This window comes from Peromyscus californicus, unplaced genomic scaffold (assembly GCF_007827085.1).
Source record: "Peromyscus californicus insignis strain IS unplaced genomic scaffold, ASM782708v3 Scaffold_13__1_contigs__length_99412109, whole genome shotgun sequence".
Classification (NCBI taxonomy): Eukaryota; Metazoa; Chordata; class Mammalia; order Rodentia; family Cricetidae; genus Peromyscus; species Peromyscus californicus.
Window position 1 is genome coordinate 24,077,834 of NW_026294424.1, and position 19,315 is coordinate 24,097,148.

The 19,315-nt window shown below is 43.0% G+C and overlaps 1 protein-coding gene across 2 annotated transcripts in view; it reads left to right on the forward strand.

The window, feature by feature from the left end:
• The window catches only part of Commd1 (copper metabolism domain containing 1), a 141,113-nt gene that overhangs the window by 86,821 nt on the left and 34,977 nt on the right, over positions 1 to 19,315 (forward strand). The window contains exons 3-4 of one of the 2 annotated variants that reach the window (XR_008217417.1): positions 15,540 to 15,672; positions 16,932 to 19,090. The exons of the other annotated variant lie outside the window; for it this stretch is intronic. The gene's annotated coding sequence lies outside the window, so the exon portion shown is untranslated. The remainder of the gene's footprint in view (positions 1 to 15,539; positions 15,673 to 16,931; positions 19,091 to 19,315) is intronic. 2 annotated transcript variants of the gene reach the window in all.

Sequence of the window (19,315 nt, forward strand, 5' to 3'; positions counted from 1 at the left end):
ATGTAGGGAGAGAGAGAGAATGAGAATAATAGATTGTTGATTCTTTTCTCAAATCCTGGTTAGTGAAGAAATATGGCAGCATCATCCTGATCAGTTAATTGAGACAGGATAAACACATGGGTCGGTAGACTAGGACATAACGCCAAGCATGGTGTCCCAGACCCATACTCTCAAGACTTGAAGGCTGAGACACAACAGTTGTTGTGAGTGTCAGGCAAGCCTAGACTACATAGTAAACTCAAGGCTAGCCTGGAACCATGTTTCAGAAACCAAAAGAGGACCATCAAGATGTCTCAGCGGGTAAAGGCACCTGCTCCAAGTCTGAGGACCTGAGTTCCCAGGGACCCACACAGTGAAACTGGCACTTCCTCCATGTGTGCAACATCGCGTGCCCCACACACAGATAAGTCAGTGTGATTCCCTCTTACCTCCATGTGTGCACCATCGTGTGCCCCACACACGGATAAGTCAGTGTGATTCCCTCTCACCTCCCTGTGTGCAGCATCGCATGCCCCACGCATGGATAAGTAAATGTATTGTCCTCTCACCTCCCTGTGTGCAGCATCGCGTGCCCCACACACGGATAAGTCAGTGTGATTCCCTCTCACCTCCCTGTGTGCAGCATCGCGTGCCCCACACACGGATAAGTCAGTGTGATTCCCTCTCACCTCCCTGTGTGCAGCATCGCGTGCCCCACACACGGATAAGTCAGTGTGATTTCCTCTCACCTCCATGTGTGCAGCATCACGTGCCCCACACACAGATAAGTCAATGTGATTCCCTCTCACCTCCCTGTGTGCAGCATCGCGTGCCCCACACACGGATAAGTCAATGCAAGTTAAAAAATTAAAAGGAAAAAGAAGGAAGGGAGGGAGGAAAGAAGAGGGAAGGGAGAGAGGAAAGCGGAGAGAGTGAGTGTCCAAAATTGAATTCCACAGATGCATGGTCAATTGATTTTCTCCAAAGATGATTCAATGGAAAAAATGGTTTTTCTTTTTAAGAAATGAGGAGTGAGACAATTTGATATCCATTTGTATGATGGCAAAAAAAAAAAAAATGAACCTTTAACCACATAAAACAACCAGTTCAAAAGGGTCATAAACTATGGAACCTCTCCTAAATGTTTACCCTGGTTTCTGGCTTGTGCTTTCATTCTCTTAATGGTGTCTTTGGCAGAGTGAAAGAAGAAACAGGAGTGTGTGTGTGTGTGTGTGTGCGCGCGCGCGCGCACGCTCTTACACAAAGAAAGCTAAGATATCAAAAAAACAAAAACCCATGAGCCATAAAAGAAGAAATGTAGAGTTTTTTTTTTATGTTATAAACATGGTGATTGTGTTTTTTGCAGTGAAAAGATGTGCCTTCCCAGACCTTCCTAGATCAGTAACGTGGAAGGGGAGGGGGGCCAGTCACGGGGTCATCAAAGTGAGACATCTATGAGAAAGTATTTGAAGGGGACATATACAATAAATTACTTATATTTAGACTGTGTAAGGAGTTGTCAAAATTCAGTAGAGCAAGCAAAGGGAGGTAAAGAAAATTACCAAAGAAGATGAATGAAAGATGAACCAACACACACAGAGATCCTCAGCATCATCAGGCATGAGGAAATGGCACCATCTACCCGTTAGCATGGCTAGAACCAGTAAAATTGATTCTCCCAGTGCTGACCATGTGCTGGACCATGGGTTCTTGGTCCAACTGGAAAATGCTATAGTAATGGTTTGAAAAGTGATTCGAAGCCTCCTCTTCTCTTGTCTTAGGCAGTCTTTTGTAGCCCAGGCTGGCCTTGAACTCATGATCCTCCTGCCTCCACCTCCCAAGTATCTCAAGTGAGAGAATTGTAGATGTGGGCCACCAAACCTGAAGGACAAACCCTCATTGGTTGAATTTCTTAGCCTACAGACTGTGACGGTGAGCTTATGTAGCTAAGTAGATACTTCATGACTTAACAATTCTCTTAGATATTTATTTACTAATTGAAAATGAAGATTATCTTCACTTACAAACCTGCTGTAGAAGTCAGAACCAATAGAATGGATAATTATAAAAGGAGATCTACTAGCTTGGGTTCTACAAGCAGGGGCTAGATAATCCAACAGTGCACACCTACATGTTGGAGAGCTGCAGGAGCCAATAGCTGCTTAGTCTTAGAGGCTGAAAGTTCACAGTGCGTCCCTATTCTGAGGCTGAAGACTTGGCAGTATCCTAGAGGGGACCAGTGTGAGTCCACATTCAGAGGCTGGAGAAACCGGAGCTCAGAGTTCACAGATGATGGCAGCAACAGAGCATTCAAAAGGAACCAAGCCTGCATGGACTTAAAGCTGGGTGAAGGTAAATGAGAATACATCCTACAAGGGCCTGGAGGATGGAGCCTTACTGATTGTATTCCTTGCCTACAGGATATGACAGTAAGCTTTCAGGGGGCATAAGCGTTTTCTGTTCTACCTTAAAAGAGAGAATTCCACGTTCTAATATCAGCAATATAGAGCTGTCAAAATATGTTAATAGGGCTATGTTTACTATTGCTGTGAAGAGACCATGGTAACTCTCCTCTCTCTCTCTCTCTCTCTCTCTCTCTCTCTCTCTCTCTCTCTCTCTCTCTCTCTCTCTCTCTCTCTCTCTTACACACACACACACACACACACACACACACACACACACACTCACTCACTCACTCACTCACTCACTCACTCACCTAAATAAAACCCAAACAAACAAGAACAATCCCCTCCAAAACAAAACAAAAACAGAACCAACATTTAGGTCTGGATGGGGGTGGGTAAGCCTTGGTCCATCCTTATGTAATCTTGTGAAGTAAGAGTACTCTTAATTACTCTTTCGTTTTGAACTTGAAGAAAATGAAACCTTATAAATGAGTTTCCCAAGTGGATTTTCCAAAGCTTTGTAATATATGCAGGAACTAGAATTACTGCCTTTTTATTGCTTTTAGTCAGGGTCTCCCTGTGTACGATCTAGCCTGCTACTCACTCTGTGCACTCTGTATGGGAGCCCAGGGTAGCCTCAGACTCCCTGTCTTTTTGCTGTTGCTGCCCTGGTACATGGATTCTGGCATGCACCATCATGGTGGTGTCTCCTTTCACCTATCCTAAACTCCGTCCAGGCCCATTCCGAGAGCTGAATTCTCCGATACTGAGAATGCATGTTTTGGTGTCTGGTGTAACTTCGTATTCAGTGAGTGCATTAGCACAATTAAGCCTGTTGAAATGAAAAGTAAGTAGTGAGGTTATGGTTCTCTGAGTGATATGAACCATGTGTATCAGGTGTGATGATTTGGAAGTTCTGAGCCATGGATGGCCTCAGTCTGACAGTATTCTTGCTACAAATTCCTTTCCAGTTCTGCAAGGAAAAGCTAGTATAAGGGGAGTGCAAAGGATCCTTGTGATGATCAGTATTGACTGTTGATTTGATTGGATTAAGAAACATCAGGGAGTTAGAGGTATAACAGTTGGTAGAGTGTTTGCCCACCTAGCTTACACCAAACCCTGGGTTGCTGTCCAGCATGGTGCCAGGGGCATACCTGACTGGGGCTGTGAGGGAACAGAGAAAGACAGACAGATGGACACACAGACAAAAGGCTGGGACCTAGTGGTCTGTGCTGAAGAAGCCTCTGCACCTAGGAAGCTCACCATGTTTATTACATGTTGAACAGAGGGGCAAGATTATTACATCTAGATAAACACGGAGGCAGAGTTTATGGTGTACCGCTGGATGAAGGAGACAGGTTTAGCTAATTAATAGGAGCAGTCTCAGTAAGGGAGCGGTCTTCAGGCTGTAAGTATCCTGGGGTAGAGGGAGGAAGCTATGGTGGACATTTTCTGCACACACTATCAACATCCACACATGAGCCAGAAGGAAAGGCTTTTCCACTTTCTTCCTGAGATTCACGTGTGTGTGTGTTTGCCATTTTTCCATGGGTTGTGCCCATGTCAACAGCACACATTTACTCAGGACTTCACTCAGTCAGGGCTTCCTCCTCTCCCTACACTGGGTTTAGTCTCCAGCACCACATACACTGCGTGATGATGAATACTTGTAATGCTAACACTCAAAGGTGAAGACAGGAGGATCAGAAGTTCAAAGTCATCCTTGCCTACATGGTGAGTTCAAAGCCAGCTTGAGCTATATGTGATCCTGTCTTTAAAAAAAAAAAAAAGAAAAAAGGAAAGAGAGAAGAAAGAAATGCCTTCAGGTGAGACTGTGAGGATGTTTCCAGAGAGAATCAATTGTGGGGCGTAGGGTGGGAATTCCAGCCCTGGACAAAGGTCCCAAGCTGAATCAACAGGGAAAAGGAGGAGACCAGCTGAGCACCAGCTCCTCTGGCTCTGCTTCCTGACCTGCGAGAGGTGAGCAGGCAGAGCTGGCCCTGCTTCCGCTTCTTCATGGCTGTATCTCCTGCACTGTGGACCAGAATCGACTTCTCTCAGTTGCCCTTTCAGATACCCAGTCCCAGCACTGAGAAAAGTAACTGCCGCACTCCTGCAGTTGTCCAGCATCTGAGTCGCTGGGGCTGCACTTCGGGACTGTGTCGTGGATTTGACTCCGCTCATTCTCTCTGACTCTTCTTCGAACAGACATCTTTTTGTCTCGGTCAGTACCTTGTGAAACCCTTACTGCATTCAAAATGATGCATCAGACACTTGTGGAGCAGAGAGAGGTGTGATGCTCCTAAGTATAGCCTTTGTTAGGAAAGGACAGTTTCCACAAGTATGGGCAGATGGAACACTGATGGAGACCAAGCTGAGGTGGAGAGGGTGGGTTGGCACCCAAGAGGATTGTCCAATGAGGATGTCTTTGACTAAGCATTGCAGAATGCATACGTGTGGGGTATGCGAGTCAGAAGTGAAGGTATTAGAGAAAAAGAAAGGATCCAGTGAGCAGGGCACACACAAGAAAGTGAAGTTTTGTGTTGATAGGTATTTGAAGGGAATTTGAGGTTCCTTAACAGTTAGATGGAAGTTAAAAAGTTGCTGACTGAAACTAGATGAGGTAGTACATGCCTGTAATCCCAGCACTCTAAAAGAGGAGGAAGCAGGATTAGGAATCAAGACCAACCTGGGCCTGGCCTACATGGCAAGTGCCTGTCTCAAAACAAAACAAAAGTTACTTAGACCTTATCTGAAAGGAAGTGAAATAATTATGGCCAGTATGTTCATAGCAGATAGCTTGTACACATTTATATTTGAATGAAAAGAAATGAGGCAAGAGCCTCTATAAGAAAAATAACATTTAGTCCAAGTGGTAAAAAGTGTAGACCTAACATCACGCAGTGGCCATCACAGCAGAGAAAAAATAGGTCATAGGACGTTGGTGTTTGAAGATAAATACACTGACATTTTTTGGTTTGGTTTTGTTTTTTTCCAGTTCTGGGGATTGAACTCAGAAGCTTGGGTTGTAAGACAAGCATTCCACCACTGATGTTCATCCTTAATCCTTATTTAGCCCTCATTATGTAGTTCAGGTTAGACTAAGTTTGCTTTATAATTGCAGACTAGTTTCAAACTCAAGAACTTTCTGCATTTGCCTCCCAAATGCTGGGATTACAGGTATGTGACAGGCCTGGCCAACTGTAACCTTGGCAGACAGAGTGTGTGTGTGTGTGTGTGTGTGTGTGTGTGTGTGTGTGTGTGTGTGTGTAATTGTTCTTTCTATTCCATATGCTTGAGTGCAGTGCCTATGAACAGAGTGGGTGCTTCATAAATGCTTGCAGTTGGACTTGGGAAAAGAGACTTGATATCTAACTGAATGTTAGTCACAGTGAAAAGGAAGGTGTCAGAGGAACCATGAAGCTGAGATTGGTGACTGGAAAGATAGTAATTTCTTTGGAGAAATAAGGAATGAATAATGACCTAGACAGGGTTTCTGTTGCTGCATTGGAACACCATAACTAAAAAGCAAGTTGGGGGAGGAAAGGGTTTTTTCAGCTTATACTTCCATATTGTTGTTTATTATTGAGGGAAGTCAGGACAGGAACTCAAGCATGGCAGGAACCAGGAGGCAGGAGCTGATGCAGAGGCCATGGAGGGGTGCTGCTTACTGACTTGCTCCCCACGGCTTGCTCAACCTGCTTTCTTATAGAACCCAGGACCACCAGCCCAGAGATGGCCCCGCCCACCATGGGCTGGGCCCTCAATAATTAAGAAAATGCCTTACAGTTGGATCTTCTAGAGGCATTTTCTTAATTGAGGTTCCCTCCTTCAGATAACGCTAGCTTGTGTCAAGTTGACATAAGACTTGCCAGCACAAATAATGAACAAGCTTAGCAGGAAGACAGCTGATATAGTGTGGACATTTCTTTTGTGCCAAGCATTGTGTTTACATCTGTATGAATTATCTTATTTAGACAGCTCAACAAACCTTTGTTAAAGAAACTGCTCTTATCTACATCTCAACAGAGAATGAAAGAGGCCCAGAGAATTTAAGTCATTTCCCTGTTCTCCTGGATTATAGCAGTAGAACCGGGATTTCAGCCCAGGGCTGCTGGTGTCACAGTTCATGTTTTTAGACATGATGGGTTAGGATACTAGAAAGTGCTTTACATTGATGCTTAGTGCAGCTACAATACGGAAACCATGGTTAGCAATCTGAAAGCAGTCTCCAGAGAATCATCGGAGCAGTGTGCTGGTTCACATTAGCGCAAGCTGCAGTGAGGAAGACGAGATCCAAGGCCAGAAAATCGAGGAGCTGAACGAAAGGAAGAAGAGTCTTTGTCCCTTTGAAAACTGAAATAGTCTGGGGGAGCTCATGAGGTCCCACCCTTCCCCAGAAGCTGTCGGCAGCTAATGGTTGCTGGGGAACAGAAGTCTCATTTTCTTCAGTGGTGTGGTCACTAGTTAGTTGCCCATGCTCCAGTAAACAGCTTCACAACCATGCTCATGCAAACAGCCCACATCACACTCAGTGGAATGGACACACAGTTCTTCTGCATGTATGCACCCTCACCCCAAGATGTGAACGTAGGAAAGGCTTGTTGGGAAGAAGACAGTGTTAAGAGGGAATAGGAGGGGATAAGGAGGGCGATGCAGTAAATAGACCAAAATTCACTATATACTTGAGTTAAATTGTCAGAATAAATTTAAAATTTGTATTATGATTAAGAATTTTTTAGCCAGCTTCAGTACCATGTTTAAATACTAATAGTACATACTTAATTTGGCTTAAGATAAGGAAGAGACATTCATCTGTAATAAGATTGTAAATTTTATTATGTATACTTGTTTGAATAAATAAATAGTGAATTTTAAACAGAAAAATAATGGGTTAATCAAATCAGTCCCTCCTTCTTATCCCAGGAAGTGAATAGTTAAAGATAAAAAACTACCCAGCTGAAGGCATGTTTATCTCTCAAGCAGGGATCTCCTAGAATCTGCCTGCTGGGAAAAGTTGACTATGTTATGCAAGTCACAATTTGCATAGCCGCTGACACTAATCCCATTCTCCTAAGGCTTCATTTTATGAACAGAATCTCTCGAGTCTCTGGCCTCTAGAGTGTTGCAAATTCTAGGTCAGAAACCTGGTCCTACTTCTTTTGTGTTTCTAGCATGTTGAATGCACAGGTAGTCAGAAACAAGCCATTTTCCCTTGAAATTTTATTCTTGGAGATACCATTTAAAAAGAGTCCTTCCCCTGAAAGCTTTAAAATCTTCAGACCATAGAGAGATACTTGTTTTAGTTTTGTGTGTCTGTATTATTTGCAGATGGTTTCAAATTTGTGTTGGAAGAAAAGGTAGGAAGTCAGACCGAGCTGCATGCGGCTGGCTCCACGGTGGCATGTCTCCTTTCCCATCATTGATCTGTCGTCTGGATACACTAAGGGTGGTGCTGCAGCCTTGTACAGCTTCCAGGATTGGACCTGACAAGATGGGGGCAAGGAAATACAGAAAGGACAGACATGCAGACAAGCTTGGACTGGGTGAACTGAGCTCTCTGATGGAGAATCTACAGTATCTGAGCAGCTCGTTGTTTGTTATATAGAGTTGAAGAGGGAGGTGGGTTATTACATCCAGATAAACAAGGAGACAAGTATGGCTGATCTTGGTAGGAGCAGTCTCTGTAGGAAAGGATTCTTCTGGCCATAAATATGGGGTTGGGGAACTATTGGTGGGCATTTTCTACAGAAATTATCAGTATCCATACTCAGACCCCTCCAGAAGGCTTTGCCATTTTTCTGAGCTGGGGCGAGGTGGGGCTTGTGGGGTCTGAGGCTAGGGTCCTTGACATGACCTTGCCCATGTCAGCAGCACGCATTCAGTCAATCAGGGCTTCCTACAGAGAACAAGGAGGCTCATGAGAAGAGGCGATCCAAAGGAGCTATATGCTTACAAATTGTGCTATTTCTCCAAAACCCAACTTTTTCAGTGCATTGCATGGTATTGTATATCAGTTGAGAAAAATACTGCTTTCAGTATCGGGGTAGACTGTCAAGTCAAGCTTCCATTTCTTAGCACTGAGTCTCCTCAGTGTATTGGCCACTGTCCTGTTGCTGTGACAGGATGCTTGACAGAAGGAACTTAAAGAAGGGAGGGTTTCTCATGGCTCTCCATCCACCATTGCAGGACATCAGTCCTGGTAGGAGTCTCATTGCAGCCACACTCCAGAAGCAGAGGGCAGTAGGTTTCTGTGATGTGATAAAACATTATGATCAAAAGCAGCTTGAGGAGCAAAGGGCTTATTTGATTTCTCATGTCCTGATCACAATCCATCATGAAAGAAGTCAGGGCAGGAACATGGAGGCAAGAGATAACACAGAGGCCATGGAGGAATACTGCTTATTGGCTTCTCTCCTCATGGCCTGCTCAGCCTGCTTCCTTATAGTATATAGGGCCACCAGCCCAGGTGTGGCCCCATCCACAATGGCCTGCCCCCCCAATCAGTAATTAAGAAAATGTCCTACAAGTCTTCCCCATAGGTCAACCTAATGGAGACATTTTTCTTTTTCAACTGAGAGTTCCTCTCTCAAATGACTCTAGCTTGTGTAAAGTTGACATAAAACCAGCCAGCACACATTATTAGCTCGCTTTTTAAAATTCAGCCTTTTCCTCCTACTCCTCTTGAGACAGTACTGGCCATGATTAGGGTGGATCCTTCATCTAATAAACATAATCTAGAAACTCCCTCACAGTCATGCCCAGAGGTTTGTTTCCATGGTGATTCTAAATCCAATCTAGTTGTCAGTCAAGGTACACCATCACATGACCCTGACAAGGCTGCCACTTTGTTGGTGTCTTAGTGGGTGTTTTCTATGTCAAGGAGAACCTGCAACAGACTTCAGGGGTTTGGTTTTGAGGGCAAAGCTGACATCCTTCGTACAACCCTTAAGTTGATAGCGCAAATGCTTGTTTGTTTTTTAAAATTTTCCTCATCGGTGATAAATCTATGTAGGAATTTAGCTGAAAGAAGAGGGGCAGCTGCCTCCTTGCAGCCAGATTCATCACTGTGGGTTGTAACTGGTTCCTGTTGCCCAGCCCCACATTTTTTTGTGTGTGATCCAGGGTTGATTGCTGTTTTTCCAAGTTGAACAAGGCTCTATAAGCCCCAATCTTACTATACCAAAAGGTACAATCAGTAAGAACAAATTGACTTTAGAATCCCAAATGAAATTTCTTGCTTTGAGCAAGAATGATTCACTACTGTAAATGTTAAGGCATCCAAGTTGCCTTACCAGTAATGGGGAACTTGTTCTAACATTTTGTTTTGTTTTTCTTCCCTCCCCTACTTTTTTTTTAGTGAAGGGAACAGGGTCTCATATGGCTCACACTGGTCTCAAACTCCCAGTGAGCCAATAATGATGAACTTTTGATTTTCTTCTTTCTACCTCTGAAGTTTTGGGATTATAGGCATGAGCTACACTCATGGTTTATGTGGTGCTGAAACTCCAGGTAAGCACTCTACAAACTGAACCACATCCCTAGCCCTGTTTCAGCATTTTAAACAGTTGGTGTGACAGATTTTCCTGGGGGAGAATGTGAGCAAATGTCTGTTCACCCGAGATAGGGAGCTCCCCAAATAAGTGTGGAGCATGGATACCACCACAGTCCAACTTGGTAAACTAATGAGTTTTATTGGGGTCACATACAGAAACATAGGTGAGGAGTTGCTTATAAGAGCAGAAATGAATCAGAGACAGATGAATCACCAGAGCCCACCCCTGTGAGGGACAGCTCATGACACAGTTAGAAACCAGGTGGCTCAGTCGGTACAAGTCTCTTCCAGTCTGCTCTGTTGGTCTTTGTTTCTTGTCGGCAGTTTGGCTAGTCTGCTTCTTCCAGGCTGCTTGGCTGGTTTCTGCTTTGGCTGAATTTGACTCTGATTCTTCTGGACAGCTGGGCTCCTCTGAGAGTATGCAGTCTTTACTATTTATATACTCTTAGGGAGGGAGGGGCCTAGTGAAGCCAGTCAGTTTCAGGGACTTCCTGAAGCTATTACTTCTTCAGGAGCTTCCCTGAAGTATTTAACCGCAGCTTTGTGTTAGATCCAAAATGGGCCACCAAATGGCAGGAATCACCAAAGGTGGGTTTCTGTTTACCAGGAACCACCTTTGACCCCCTCCCCAATGGTCAATCTAAACAGCCTGCATCAGCCCAGAGACCCCACCCTGCTGACTGTCATATCAAGTCCACTTGCTTTCCACCATGTTGCTTCTCTCTGCCTTCCTAAACTGCCTGGGCAGTTTGATCTCCAATAAACCTTTCATTCTACCCACAGAGTGGTCCCATTTGGTGATTTCACTGTGCCCTAGCTTACACTTAGAACATACTGCTGTTTCACCTTCCTGAAAATATCCAGTCTTAAGTTTTTATCCAGGATGGAAGGAAGCTGCTGCACAGTATACTGAAGCTCATGTGTATTTTCCTCCATCTTGGTCACTGCTCTGGAGTTCAGTTAAAGCATCATACATCTTACATGATACAGTCTTTCCAAAAGGCCTGAAGAAAGCACCCCAAAGAATTCTACTTCCCAGGGCAGGAGAGATGGCTCAGTGCTTGAGAGCATTGACCTAAGTTTGATTCCCAGTACCCACATGGTGGCTCACGTAGTCTGTACCTCCAGACCCAGGGGCTCCAAGGACCTCTTCTGACTTCTGCAGGCACCAGGCACAAACACGGTGCACATATATACATGTAGGCAAAACCCTGATACACATAAAATAAAAAAAGTCTTCAGAATTCTGTTTCTGGGAAATGTGAATAGTTGTTCACATCAGATCTCCTTCTGTAGAAATGACTGGAATTATGTGTGATTTGCTCTGGTAACTATCTGTGTCATATAACTCATATAAAGATAGGCACATAGCAAGACATGACTCAGATGTTCCTCCTCCCCACAACTCAGAGCAGCATAGCCAAGGACCCACAGAAGAAGAGTGAAAAATTAGGACATACAATACTCTCTCAATACTCTGTTGAAACCTGAGATTCTTTTTCTCGTTAAGGAACTGTAATTCTTTAGAATTAGTGTCATAACTGACACAATCTAATCAAAAGTCTTATTTTCTCTTGGTTAATGGCAATTCTTTATGACAGAATCAAAAATCATCTACTGATAAGAGTGGTCAGGAGAAGCTCACAAGCTTTGATATTGGAGAGCGCCCCTCAGCTTCAGGAAGCCCAGCCTATGGGAGTGGCTAAGCAGTGAGAAGTAGCAGGAGCTGACTGTGAAAGAAAAGTAATATGGTTTCTCCCCCTGTCTATGGGTGGAAGAATGCTGCCATGTTTTTACATTTATGGTTTTTTGTGTATGCACATATTTCATGGGCGTGAGTGAGGAGTCCCTTTAATGCTCTGCAAGGCCGGTGAGTAGTCTTACTCCATAGTAAATGCTTTTCTAAAAGCCAAGGATACCATTTCAGAAAAGAAAAGCAATAAGGGAAATGAATTAAGGAAAGCATCCATTTGTCTTGTTCGTCCATCCTTCCTTCCTTTCTTTCTGTCTATCATTTTTCCAGACTGGGTTTCATTATGTAGCCCAGGCTAGTTTTGAACACTTGGTTTTGTCTTTCTGTTGTTGTTTTGTTTGTTTGTTTTGAAAAAGCATCTCCTTACCCAAACCACACAAAGATGCAACAAAGAAAGAGAATTACAGACCAATCTCCCTCATGAACATTGATGCAAAAATACTCAACAAAATATTGGCAAACTGAATCCAAGAACACATCAAAAAAAAATTATCCGCCATGATCAAGTAGGCTTCATCCCAGGGATGCAAGGGTGGTTCAACATAAGAAAGGCTGTCAATGTAATCCACCATATAAACAAACTGAAAGAAAAAAAACCACACGATCATCTCATTAGATGCTGAAAAAGCCTTTGACAAAATCCAACACCCCTTCATGATAAAGGTCTTAGAGAGATCAGGAATACAAGGAACATAACTAAATATAATAAGGGCAATTTACAGCAAGCCAACAGCCACCATCAAATTAAATGGAGAGAAACTCAAAGCAATTCCACTAAAACCAGGAACAAGACAAGGCTGTCCACTCTCCCCATACTTATTCAGTATAGTACTTGAAGTTCTAGCTAGATCAATAAGACAACAAAAGGAAATCAAAGGAATAGAAATTGGAAAGGAAGAAGTCAAACTTTCACTATTTGCAGACGATATGATAGTATACATAAGTGACCCAAAAAATTCTACCAAGGAACTTCTACAGCTGATAAACTCCTTCAGTAAAGTGGCGGGATACAAGATTAACTAAAAAAAAAAATCAGTAGCCTTCCTATACACAAATGATAAAAGGGTTGAGAAAGAAATCAGAGAAACATCACCCTTTACAATAGCCACAAATAATATAAAATACCTTGGAGTAACACTAACTAAACAAGTGAAGGACCCGTATGATAAGAACTTTAAGTCCCTGAAAAAAGAAATTGAAGAAGATATCAGAAAATGGAAAGATCTCCCATGCTCATGGATAGGTAGGATTAACATAGTAAAAATGACAATCTTACCAAAAGCAATCTACAGATTCAATGCAATCCCCATCAAAATACCAACACAATTCTTTGCAGACTTGGAAAGAACAATACACAACTTCATATGGAAAAACAAAAAACCCCAGGATAGCTAAAAGAATCCTGTACAATAAAGCAACCTCTGGAGGCATCACCATCCCTGACCTCAAGCTTTATTATAGAGCTACAGTAATAAAAAACAGCTTGGTACCGGCATAAAAACTGACATACAGACCAGTGGAATTGAATTGAAGACCCAGACATTAATCCATGCACATATGAGCACTTGATTTTTGACAAAGAAGCCAAAACTATACAATGGAAAAAAGAAAGTATCTTCAACAAATGGTGCTGGCATAACTGAATGTCAATATGTAAAAGATTACAAATAGATCCATATCTGTCACCATGCACAAAACTCAAGTCCAAGTGGATCAAAGACCTCAACATAAATGCAGTTACACTGAACTTGATAGAAGAGAAAGTAGGAAGTACTCTTGAACACATTGACACAGGAGATCACTTCCTAAATATAACACTAGTAGCACAGACACTGAGAACAATTAATAAATGGGACCTCCTGAAACTGGGAAGCTTTTGTAGGGCAAAAGACATGGTCAATAAGACAAAAAGACAGCCTACAGAATGGGAAAAGACTTTCACCAACCCCATATCGGACAGAGGACTGATCTCCAAAGTATATAAAGAACTCAAGAAACTAGACATCAAAATACTGAACAATCCAATTAAAAAATGGGCTAAAGAGCTAAACAGAGAATTCTCAAAAGAAGAATCTCAAATGGCTGAAAGACATTTAAAGAAATGCTCAGCATCCGTAATCATCAGAGAAATGCAAATCAAAATGACTCTGAGATACCACCTTACACCTGTCAGAATGGCTATGATCAAAAACACTAATGACAGTCTATGTTGGAGAGGATGCAGAGCAAAGGGAACACTCCTCCACTGCTGGTGGGAGTACAAACTTGTACAGCCACTTTGGAAATCAGTCTGGCGGTTTCTCAGAAAATTGGGAATCGATCTACCTGAAAAAGCATCTCCTTTTGTAGCCCCTGTTAGTCAAGAACTTGCTGTATACACAGGCCAGCTTTGAACTCTCAGATGCCTGCCTGCCTCTGCCTTCTGAGTGCTGGGATTACAGGCGTGCACCAGCACACCCACCCCTGGTTTTGAACTCTCAGATGCCTGCCCCTCTGCCCTCTGAGTGCTGGGATTACAGGCGTGCACCAGCATACCCACCCCTGGTTTTGAACTCTCAGATGCCTGCCCCTCTGCCTTCTGAGTGCTGGGATTACAGGCGTGCACCAGCACACCCACCCCTGGTTTTGAACTCTCAGATGCCTGCCCCTCTGCCCTCTGAGTGCTGGGATTACAGGCGTGCACCAGCACACCCACCCCTGGTTTTGAACTCTCAGATGCCTGCCCCTCTGCCCTCTGAGTGCTGGGATTACAGGCGTGCCACCAGCACACCCACCCCTGGTTTTGAACTCTTAGGTTCAGTCGGTCCTGTTGTCTTAGCCTCTCTAGTAGTACAGGCATACTACTGTTTTCCTTTTCTTTGTAAACTGTCAGGGAATAAGAAAATATTCAATTAGCAAAAAGAATAATACATTTTAAGAATGTTTATACTTGCTGTTTGTTATCATGGCTTACTTGCTTTACCTGGAATTTTAGATTTGTAAAACCACCAAACTCGAACACTCTGTGGGTAGAAAGGTCTTTTTGGGGATTCATATTGTCAAGCTGTTTCTCGGGGAGCAGAGAAGAGCAAAAAAGCAGGAGACACCTGGGCAGTGTTAAGGGGACAGGTAACATTGTAGGGGGAAGGTAGGTCAGGGGGACATGTGACCCAGAACAGCCTGGGAACCAGCATGGGGACTTTGATCAGTTACAGGCTGTGTGCTGGAGGTAATTGCTGTGAGGGCAGAGAAGGAAAGTAATGGCCTTTTCTGACAAGCAGAAACCTGCTTCACAAGATTTGTGAGGAATTCTGAGTTTAGGTTTTGTTTGTACACTAGCAGTCTTTCTGTTTACCCAGAGTCCACCCTGAGCAGAGCCTAGACTGTCATTGAGGACATTGTCCGCAGCACTGCCATTTTGGGGCCCTCTAGACCTAATAGTATTCAAACTTAGATCTAGGACCAACTGAGATTAGATTTAATACATAAGCAATATCTTTTTCTCCTCAATGGATGTATTGTAGCAAAATACTGTATTTAATTGAAATGCCATTTGGAGGAATCACACTACAAATGCTCTTAATGTGTTAATTGAATAATGAATCTTTAAGTAGTAATAATATACTTCCAAAGACTGTCTAACAAGGATGCTAGGATAAGTTCAGAAAGTAGCTGTGACTGTTAGTGTTGTCAACTTGGCAGAATCAAGACTCACTTGGGAGCTGGGCCTCTGGGATTAGCTTGATTTAGTTAATTGGGATGGGAGGCCCATCCATTATGGGTCCCACCATTCCCTGGCTGGAATATTGGACTGCACCTGGAGAAAGAGCCGAGCAGCAGCAAGCGTTACTCTCTTTCTTGGTTGCAGATGTAATGGGACCTGCTGCTTTACTTCTGCCCCCTTGACTTGGGTGATGGCCACTCTTGGTTGCCAACTGGACATCCTAGGGAAAGGAACCCTCCATTGAAGAGCTGCATCTGTCAAGGTCAAGAATTGGCCTGTGAGCATGTCTGCGTTTTCTTAATGCTAGTTGATATTAGTAAATACCTAGTCCATGTGGGTAGCTCTACCCCTGGGCAGATAGTCTTGGGTCGTTTAAGAAAGCTGGTTGAGTACAAGCCAGAGGGAGCAAGCCAGTGAGCAGTGTGTTCCTCTGTGGTTTGCACTCAAAGCTCTGCTTTGAGTCCCTGCCCTGCCCTTCCCCCGGTGATGGATGGTGACCTGCAAGTATAAGTTGAAATAAGCCATTTTGATCATGGCATTTATCACAACAGGAGGGTATACTGGGACAACTTCCCTGCTGTGATGGACTCTGTCTTAGTTAGGGTTTCTACTGCTGTGAAGAGACACCATGACCAACCATAGCAACTCTTATAAAGGAAAACATCTGATTGTGGCTGGCTTACAGTTCAGAGGTTTAGTCCATTACCATCATGGCAGGAAGCATGGTGGCATGTAGGCAGATGTGGTGTGGAGAGGTAACTAAGAGTTCTACATCTGGTTCTGCAGGCACCCAAGACAGACCTGAGCTACTAGGTCTGTCTTGAGCTTCTGAATCTCCCCTCCCCTCAGTGACACACTTCCTCCCACAAGGCCACACCTCCAATAATGCCACTCCCTATAAGTCTAGGGAGGCCATTTTCATTCAGACCACCACAACTCTGTACCCTTGAATTGTGAGCAGAAATAAGCCCTTGTCCCTTAAGAGGTTAGTCAGGATATTTTATCACTGCAGCAGGATGGTGGCTTAGTGGTGGTGTGTATTTATCAGGAACCAGGTCTCGGGCTCACTGTAGCACCAAACAGACAAAAACACCAAGAATTCCAGGATGAAGAGTAGCATAGGGCCTCCTTTATGTCACCGTTCGCTCCCTAGTGATGAGCAGAGCTGGCTGACAGTGCGTATGTTTGGGGTGTGTAGGTAACTTGAACACTTGCTATTTGTTCACTGGTGTCTGAGATGTATGTTCCTCTAGTTGTGGTGCCAGGAGAAATTGGTGAAAATGGATACATGGAGCTGACTTCCGGCAGGAATAGTGGTTTATTACCTTGGTTCTCTTTACACACCCATTAAGTGAGTTGAAGAACTCCCATCTCAAGTATATGTTATTTATTCAGCTCATTTTCAAAGATTACAAAAGAATTCATACTGTGTTTTTTAAAAGAAAGAATGAAAACTATAAAAAACATACAAAATGTTAGTAAGATCTCTGAGCCCTACCACTGATACTGATTTTTTTCAAATCATTTTCCTTGCAGATACAAACAGAACTACACAAGGTGTGGTATCTGCAGCAACATTTTGTGTGGTATCTGCAGCAACATTTTGTGTGTCGCTTGTGTGTGTTGCTTTGCCACTGCACTAGTCCCAGGCATCTCCACCGCTCCTTAGATACAGACGTGACTAATATTTCCAGCAGCCACATTGTATGTATTGTGTCCCTAGGCAGTTGTTCTTGCATTGATGACATTGACATGTCTCTTCTTTGTCTGCACCACTGCAAACATTCCAGAAAAACATCTGTACTTCTGTGTGTATTCTTATATGCTGATGCTTTTGTTCTTGTTAGCCCCCAAAGCAAAAGTTTATTGCAAAGAGTATGCATATTTTATCTGGGGGCTTTGGAGTAAATACAGGACCTTGCTCACACAGAACATGAGCTCTACCCCAGGCTATACTCCCAACCCTGTATTTTAATTTTTAATTAGCAATTACTGAATCACTTTTCAGAAAGTTGTAGCCATTCCCTTTTACTAACAATGCGTGGTGCTTCTTTGCCTACATCCTTGCCATCCCTGGATATTAACAGTCTTTAATTTTCCTCAACCTGATTTTAAAAAGGATTTCTATTATTATTTTGCTCTGTGTTCTTTTGTCTGTAATGTTGAGTGTAGCTGGAGTTATCTCCAGTCCTGCCCAGCCCCACGGACCCCACAACCGCTTATAAAATAATCGCTCAGAAGCTTATATTAATTAAACTGCTTGGCCATTAGCTCAGGCCTACCACTGACTAGCTCTTACACTTAAACTCAGCCCATTTTTGTTAATCTATATGTCGCCATGTGTTCCATGGCTTTACCTGTGTGCCATTACATGCTGCTCCCTGGACATCAGGCTGGCGTCTCCTCACTCAGCCTTCCTGTTTCCAGAATTCTTTTCTCTGATTGTCCTGCCTATACTTCCTGCCTGGCTACTGGCCAATCAGCATTTTATTTATACAGAGTGATATCCACAGCAGTTGAGTATGTTGTCATATGTCTAGCATCTATTGACATGTATTCTTATCAGTTGTCTATGACATCTTGTACATGTTACTTTTTATTGAATAGTTTAGGATTTTTCGTCAACTTACAGCTTTTTATTAGAGAAATTTTAAGCCTAGGTATTGCCATTTATTACCATTTAAACTTTGTTAGTGATGCTTTTTTTCCTTTGGGAGGATTTTTATTTTGTGTGTTTAATGTGTCAGTCTTGTTATGCATTTATTTTAGGTTTCCTACTTCTAACATGTTAGAGCCTCTCTAAAAATATCCTATTGTTGTGGAATATTAGTGAAGATGTGTTATATTTGTTTATGCTGTGGAATACTTGTTTAATGATGCAAAGACATGTTGCATTCTTTATGGTTTTTTTTTTTTTTTTTTTGCTTAACTCTGTGAAGCTGTGTTACTGTGCCTGTCTAAAACACCTGATGGTCTAATAAAGAGCTGAATGGTCGGTCAATAGCAAGGCAGGAGAAAGGATAGGCAGGGCAGGCAGACAGAGAGAATAAAGAGAAGGAGAAATCTGGGAAGAGGAGGTCGGGGAGTGAGGAGAACATCAGGGGCCAGCCACTCAGCTACACAGCCAGCCACAGAATGAAAAGTAATGAAAGGTATCTAGAGTAGAGAAAAATAAAAGCCAGAGGCAAAAGGTAGACAGGATAATTTAAGTTAAGAAAAGCTGACTAGAAACAAGCCAAGTTAAGGCCAAGCGTTCATAAGAAAGAATAGTCTCTATGTATTTATTTGGGAGCTTGGGAACTGGGTGATGGGTCCCTAAAGAGAAAAGAGAGAAAAAACAAAAACAAAAAAAACCAATGACAACCAACTACATCCTACCTACTCTCAGTTTTGTTTTGTTTTTTCCCTCTTTGGGTTGTTGATGTTGTTTTGTATTAACACTGAATTTGTAACCTAATTGAAATGTATTTGTATGTGGTAAAAATCAGGATCGAATTGCTCTTTATTTTATTCTTATTATTTCTTTACTTTGTTGGGGTCCATGCCCCTCACACATGTGGAGGTCAGAGGATGACTTGCAGGAGTCAGTTCTTCACTTCTACCTGTGGATCTCATGGATCACACTCAGGCTGTCCGGCTTGTCAGCCAGCGCCTTACCTGGTGGACATCTCTATTGCTCTGACTCTCCTTTCCTGGTAAGGGTGTGTGTGTGCGTGTGTGTGTGTGCGTGTGTGTGTGTGTGTGTGTGTGTGTGTGTGTGTAATATTTACACAGTTATCATGGGATTGAAAAGTTAACCATGTTTTCATCACATTAATTCAAGTTGTCACTAGGATGAGAATTGGATATAGGATTCCCCACACAAAAGAACAAATTGCAAAAGCTTATATGCTTTTAAAACATTTTGTGATGCTGGCTGT